The sequence below is a fragment of the Oncorhynchus gorbuscha genome, unplaced genomic scaffold, assembly GCF_021184085.1.
Source record: "Oncorhynchus gorbuscha isolate QuinsamMale2020 ecotype Even-year unplaced genomic scaffold, OgorEven_v1.0 Un_scaffold_4247, whole genome shotgun sequence".
NCBI lineage: Eukaryota > Metazoa > Chordata > Actinopteri > Salmoniformes > Salmonidae > Oncorhynchus > Oncorhynchus gorbuscha.
Genome location: NW_025748307.1, coordinates 30776 through 37097, shown reverse-complemented (window position 1 = coordinate 37097; position 6322 = coordinate 30776). Strand labels below are relative to the sequence as shown.

Here is a 6322-nt window from a genome sequence, read left to right as displayed (position 1 = left end):
AGTAAGTGTGCCTTCTGCTGGTTAGGGTGATGCTGTGTCGAAAGAACACGTGACTGAATAGGGGAAAAAGGAATGAAAGGCTAAAAAGAAAGGTGAAAAAGAGCTAAAACAACACTGCAAGTGTAAGATTTGCGGTGTTTTTCTAGCTCCAGCGGAGGGAAAGGGGATGGTGAATTCTGACCTGCGATGCTGTTGTGAGATCAAACAGGCCTGCGGTAAAGGGTTCACCAACTGGATATGAGTGCGATCTAACACCCCTGTGGAGAAGGTGTGATGAAGCTGAATGAACGTAGTGTGGCTCACTATGCCACCTGCGACTCGCCACCAGACAAGACAGGCTTCCTCTTCAAGAAGGGGGGAGCCAAACACAGCCTACCACCGGCGTTGGTTGATCCTGAAGGGCAACATGCTGTTCTACTTTGAGGAGCGTGAGAGCCGGGGAACCCATTGGTGTCATCGTGTTGGAGGGCTGCACCGTAGAGTTCTGCGAGTCAGCTGAGGGAGTTCGCCTTTGCCATCAAGTTTGACTGCGCCAAGGCGTGTCTACAAGATGGCGGCGGAGAACCAGGCGGCCATGGAGTCGTGGGTTAAGGCTCTGTCGCGAGCCAGCTTCGACTACATGCGGCTGGTGGTGAGGGAGTTGGAGAGACAGCTGGAAGAAATCCAGGAGGGCTGCTGGGCTGCAGGGCAGGCCCAAGTCCTCCAAGAAGGCTGGGGGTGGCACGCTCCAAAATCAGGAGCATCATTCAGCGCTCCACGTGCCCTACCCAGGTTACAGGTGCAGTGCTCGCACAGGGTTGACTCATGCTCGCAGCCTTCAGGAGGAGGTGCAGCTCCCGGCCAGCACCTCTAAAGAGAACGGGGTGGCCTGGAGCAAGCCTTCTGCTCTGGTCAATGGGTTTGGTGAGGGCCCCCACTCTGGTGTGCCGGGAGGGAAATGGGAATGGAGGGGGCGATGGGTTCAGGCCTCCGCCCGTCCCTCCGCGCAGGAGGGGTGCATCTCTTGAGAGTCCTGTCTCCCCCGGGACTGGGTGCTTCTCCAAACTTCACGACTGGTACGGAAAAGAGGTGGCTGAACTGAGGGTGGAGTGGCTTCAGGGCCATTGAGGCGCCCCTCCCTCCCCCTCACCTCACAGCCCAGCTGTTAGCCATTATTAGAAAGGGCACTTGTCACTTCGCAGGATTGTTTCACCCCGAAATACCTTGATTTTAATGCCAGAGAGCGTGTCCTTAAAATTCCAAACCCTTGGGGCAGTCTGTGGAGCTGGTTGATTTTCTAAAAGCAGCACTTTCCTGGTATTTTTAGGTCTTGTGGGCCAGTGGGAATATGATGTGTTGTCCTATGACTGTCTGTCACTACATTTCTATGAGTCTATGGTACATTTTGGATGTTTATTTTTAATTTTTAAAGGAAAATCTTTGTATTTACTGTCTTTTTTGTTGTAGTTTTTTTCCAATCAGAAACTGATCACTTATCACTTTCTCTATCATTGTTGTGTTCTACCATTGTTATATTCACAAAAGAAAGGATGACCCCTGATTGTTACTGAATTGAGTGTCTCTGACACATAATAGAAATCAGTACATATACATAGTTGAGAAAATGCATTTCATTCCATTTCCCCGGAGGTTTTGAAAGGGGGACCATTGAAGAAGAAACACCGGTGCATTCATTCTTTATACCACATTAATTTTGCTCAAGCAATGGTTTACATATTTAGAACATTCTTCTCTCTCTCTCTTTTTAACCTGTGCCTTATGATTTTCCTCCCAAACCTGTCGTTGACAGTAATCTAATAATGTAAGTCGCTCTGGATAAGAGCGTCTGCTAAATGACTTAAATGTAAATGTAAATGTAATGTTAAGTTGTTTATTAAGACATGAGTCCAGTAGTGTTAAGTCATTTATTAAGACATGAGTCCAGTAGTGTTAAGTCATTTATTAAGACATGAGTCCAGTAGAGTTAGGTCGTTTATTAAGACATGAGTCCAGTAGAGTCCAGTAGTGTTAAGTTGTTCATTAAGACATGAGTCCAGTAGAGTCCAGTAGTGTTAAGTCGTTTATTAAGACATGAGTCCAGTAGTGTTAAGTTGTTTATTAAGACATGAGTCCAGTAATGTTAAGTTGTTTATTAAGACATGAGTCCAGTAGTGTTAAGTCGTTTATTAAGACATGAGTCCAGTAGTGTTAAGTCGTTTATTAAGACATGAGTCCAGTAGTGTTAAGTCGTTTATTAAGACATGAGTCCAGTAGAGTCCAGTAATGTTAAGTTGTTTATTAACACATGAGTCCAGTAGAGTTAAGTCGTTTATTAAGACATGAGTCCAGTAGTGTTAAGTCGTTTATTAAGACATGAGTCCAGTAGAGTTAAGTCGTTTATTATGACATGAGTCCAGTAGAGTTAAGTCGTTTATTATGACATGAGTCCAGTAGTGTTAAGTCGTTTATTAAGACATGAGTCCAGTAGAGTTAAGTCGTTTATTATGACATGAGTCCAGTAGAGTTAAGTCGTTTATTATGACATGAGTCCAGTAGTGTTAAGTCGTTTATTAAGACATGAGTCCAGTAGTGTTAAGTCATTTATTAACACATGAGTCCAGTAAAGTTAAGTCATGTATTAAGACATGAGTCCAGTAGAGTCCAGTAGTGTTAAGTCGTTTATTAAGACATGAGTCCAGTAGTGTTAAGTTGTTTATTAAGACATGAGTCCAGTAATGTTAAGTTGTTTATTAAGACATGAGTCCAGTAGTGTTAAGTCATTTATTAAGACATGAGTCCAGTAGTGTTAAGTCATTTATTAAGACATGAGTCCAGTAGAGTTAGGTCGTTTATTAAGACATGAGTCCAGTAGAGTCCAGTAGTGTTAAGTTGTTCATTAAGACATGAGTCCAGTAGAGTCCAGTAGTGTTAAGTCGTTTATTAAGACATGAGTCCAGTAGTGTTAAGTTGTTTATTAAGACATGAGTCCAGTAATGTTAAGTTGTTTATTAAGACATGAGTCCAGTAGTGTTAAGTCGTTTATTAAGACATGAGTCCAGTAGTGTTAAGTCGTTTATTAAGACATGAGTCCAGTAGTGTTAAGTCGTTTATTAAGACATGAGTCCAGTAGAGTCCAGTAATGTTAAGTTGTTTATTAACACATGAGTCCAGTAGAGTTAAGTCGTTTATTAAGACATGAGTCCAGTAGTGTTAAGTCGTTTATTAAGACATGAGTCCAGTAGAGTCCAGTAATGTTAAGTTGTTTATTAAGACATGAGTCCAGTAGTGTTAAGTCATTTATTAACACATGAGTCCAGTAGAGTCCAGTAGTGTTAAGTTGTTTATTAAGACATGAGTCCAGTGGTGTTAAGTCATTTATTAACACATGAGTCCAGTAGAGTTAAGTCATGTATTAAGACATGAGTCCAGTAGAGTCCAGTAGTGTTAAGTCGTTTATTAAGACATGAGTCCAGTAGTGTTAAGTCGTTTATTAAGACATGAGTCCAGTAGTGTTAAGTCGTTTATTAAGACATGAGTCCAGTAGTGTTAAGTCGTTTATTAAGACATGAGTCCAGTAGTGTTAAGTCGTTTATTAAGACATGAGTCCAGTAGAGTCCAGTAATGTTAAGTGTTTATTAACACACGAGTCCAGTAGAGTTAAGTCGTTTATTAAGACATGAGTCCAGTAGAGTTAAGTCGTTTATTAAGACATGAGTCCAATAGAGTTAAGTCGTTTATTAAGACATGAGTCCAGTAGTGTTAAGTCATTTATTAAGACATGAGTCCAGTAGAGTCCAGTAGTGTTAAGTCCTTTATTAAGACATGAGTCCAGTAGTGTTAAGTAATTTATTAACACATGAGTCCAGTAGTGTTAAGTCGTTTATTAAGACACGAGTCCAGTAGTGTTAAGTTGTTTATTAAGACATGAGTCCAGTAGTGTTAAGTCATTTATTAAGACATGAGTCCAGTAATGTTAAGTCATTTATTAAGACACGAGTCCAGTAGTGTTAAGTTGTTTATTAAGACATGAGTCCAGTAGTGTTAAGTCGTTTATTAAGACATGAGTCCAGTAGAGTTAAGTAATTTATTAAAACATGAGTCCAGTAGAGTCCAGTAGTGTTTAGTCGTTTATTAAGACATGAGTCCAGTAGTGTTAAGTCATTTATTAACACATGAGTCCAGTAGAGTTAAGTTGTTTATTAACACATGAGTCCAGTAGAGTCCAGTAGTGTTAAGTCGTTTATTAAGACATGAGTCCAGTAGTGTTAAGTCATTTATTAAGACATGAGTCCAGTAGTGTTAAGTCATTTATTAAGACATGAGTCCAGTAGAGTCCAGTAATGTTAAGTCGTTTATTAAGACATGAGTCCAGTAGAGTCCAGTAGAGTTAAGTCATTTATTAAGACATGAGTCCAGTAGTGTTAAGTCATTTATTAAGACATGAGTCCAGTAGAGTCCAGTAGTGTTAAGTTGTTTATTAAGACATGAGTCCAGTAGTGTTAAGTCATTTATTAAGACATGAGTCCAGTAGAGTCCAGTAATGTTAAGTCGTTTATTAAGTCATGAGTCCAGTAGAGTCCAGTAGAGTTAAGTCATTTATTAAGACATGAGTCCAGTAGTGTTAAGTCATTTATTAAGACATGAGTCCAGTAGAGTCCAGTAGTGTTAAGTTGTTTATTAAGACACGAGTCCAGTAGTGTTAAGTCGTTTATTAAGACATGAGTCCAGTAGTGTTAAGTTGTTTATTAAGACATGAGTCCAGTAGAGTCCAGTAGTGTTAAGTCATTTATTAAGACATGAGTCCAGTAGTGTTAAGTTGTTTATTAACACATGAGTCCAGTAGTGTTAAGTCGTTTATTAAGACATGAGTCCAGTAGTGTTAAGTCGTTTATTAAGACATGAGTCCAGTAGTGTTAAGTTGTTTATTAAGACATGAGTCCAGTAGTGTTAAGTTGTTTATTAAGACATGAGTCCAGTAGTGTTAAGTTGTTTATTAACACATGAGTCCAGTAGTGTTAAGTCGTTTATTAAGACATGAGTCCAGTAGTGTTAAGTCATTTATTAAGACATGAGTCCAGTAGTGTTAAGTCGTTTATTAAGATCCAGAGGTTTCATATCAACATGTCAGAAAATGATCACTTGACCAACAACAAGGGACAACTATACATATGACAAACTGGAGAATACAATGGAACCTTTTGAGGGGAAAGAGGTAGGAGAGTGAGAGAGGAGGAGAGGGAGAGAGGGAGAGAGGAGGAGAGGAGGAGAGGTAGTAGAGTGAGAGAGGAGGAGAGGAGAGGTAGGAGAGTGAGAGAGGAGGAGAGGGAGAGATGAGGAGAGGAGGAGAGGGAGAGAGGAGGAGAGGAGGAGAGGAGGAGAGGTAGGAGAGGGAGAGAGGAGGAGAGGTAGGAGAGGGAGAGAGGAGGAGAGGAGGAGAGGAGGAGAGGTAGGAGAGTGAGAGAGGAGGAGAGGGAGAGAGGGAGAGAGGGAGAGAGGAGGAGAGGAGGAGTGGGAGAGTGGGAGAGAGGAGGAGAGGGAGAGAGGAGACGTAGGAGAGGTAGGAGAGGGAAAGAAAACCCTCTCCTCCTCAGGCTCTCCCCCCATCGCTCCTCGCTCGGGTGGGGAGCTGCCTGAGGGTGAGACGATGTGTGAGGCGAGGATCAGAATGGGTAGAAGTTTGGGTCTCTCTTACTGGGGGGCTCTTCTCCAAGGGACAGGGGTCACCTGCACCTCCACTCTTTATCTGTACCCCTCCCCCCTCTCTCACCCCCACAGCCCCCTCTGTACCCTTCTCCACGGCACTCTTCATCTGTACCCCTACCGCACCCCCCACCTCAGGTTTGGGGGTCCCCTGCCCCCCCGAGGCCATCGGGGCTACAGTCGGGGGGTTCCCCAGGTGTGCGTGGCCGGGGTCAGGGGTCAGAGGTAAGGGGTCAGGGGTTAAGGCTGAAGGTTCAGGGTTAGGATCCACACTCAGCCCCTGGCTCTGGTACGCTGGCACCACTGGAGGCAACATCATCCTGGTGTAGACCACCTAGAACAAATGCAACATGAGACACAGAGTACCATGATACATGACCTACGTGGTAGATGACCTACATGGTAGATGACCTACATGGTAGATGACCTACATGGTAGATGACCTACATGGTAGATGACCTACGTGGTAGATGACCTACGTGGTAGATGACCTACATGGTAGATGACCTACGTGGTAGATGACCTACATGGTAGATGACCTACGTGGTAGATGACCTACGTGGTAGATGACCTACGTGGTAGATGACCTACATGGTAGATGACCTACATGGTAGATGACCTACATGGTAGATGACCTACGTGG

General features: G+C 43.0%; 1 pseudogene; it reads left to right on the top strand.

Annotated features, from left to right (window-relative positions):
- Nucleotides 1–12: 12 nt before the first annotated feature.
- On the top strand, nucleotides 13–853 carry LOC124028476 (annotated as a pseudogene).
- Nucleotides 854–6322: the final 5469 nt, after the last annotated feature.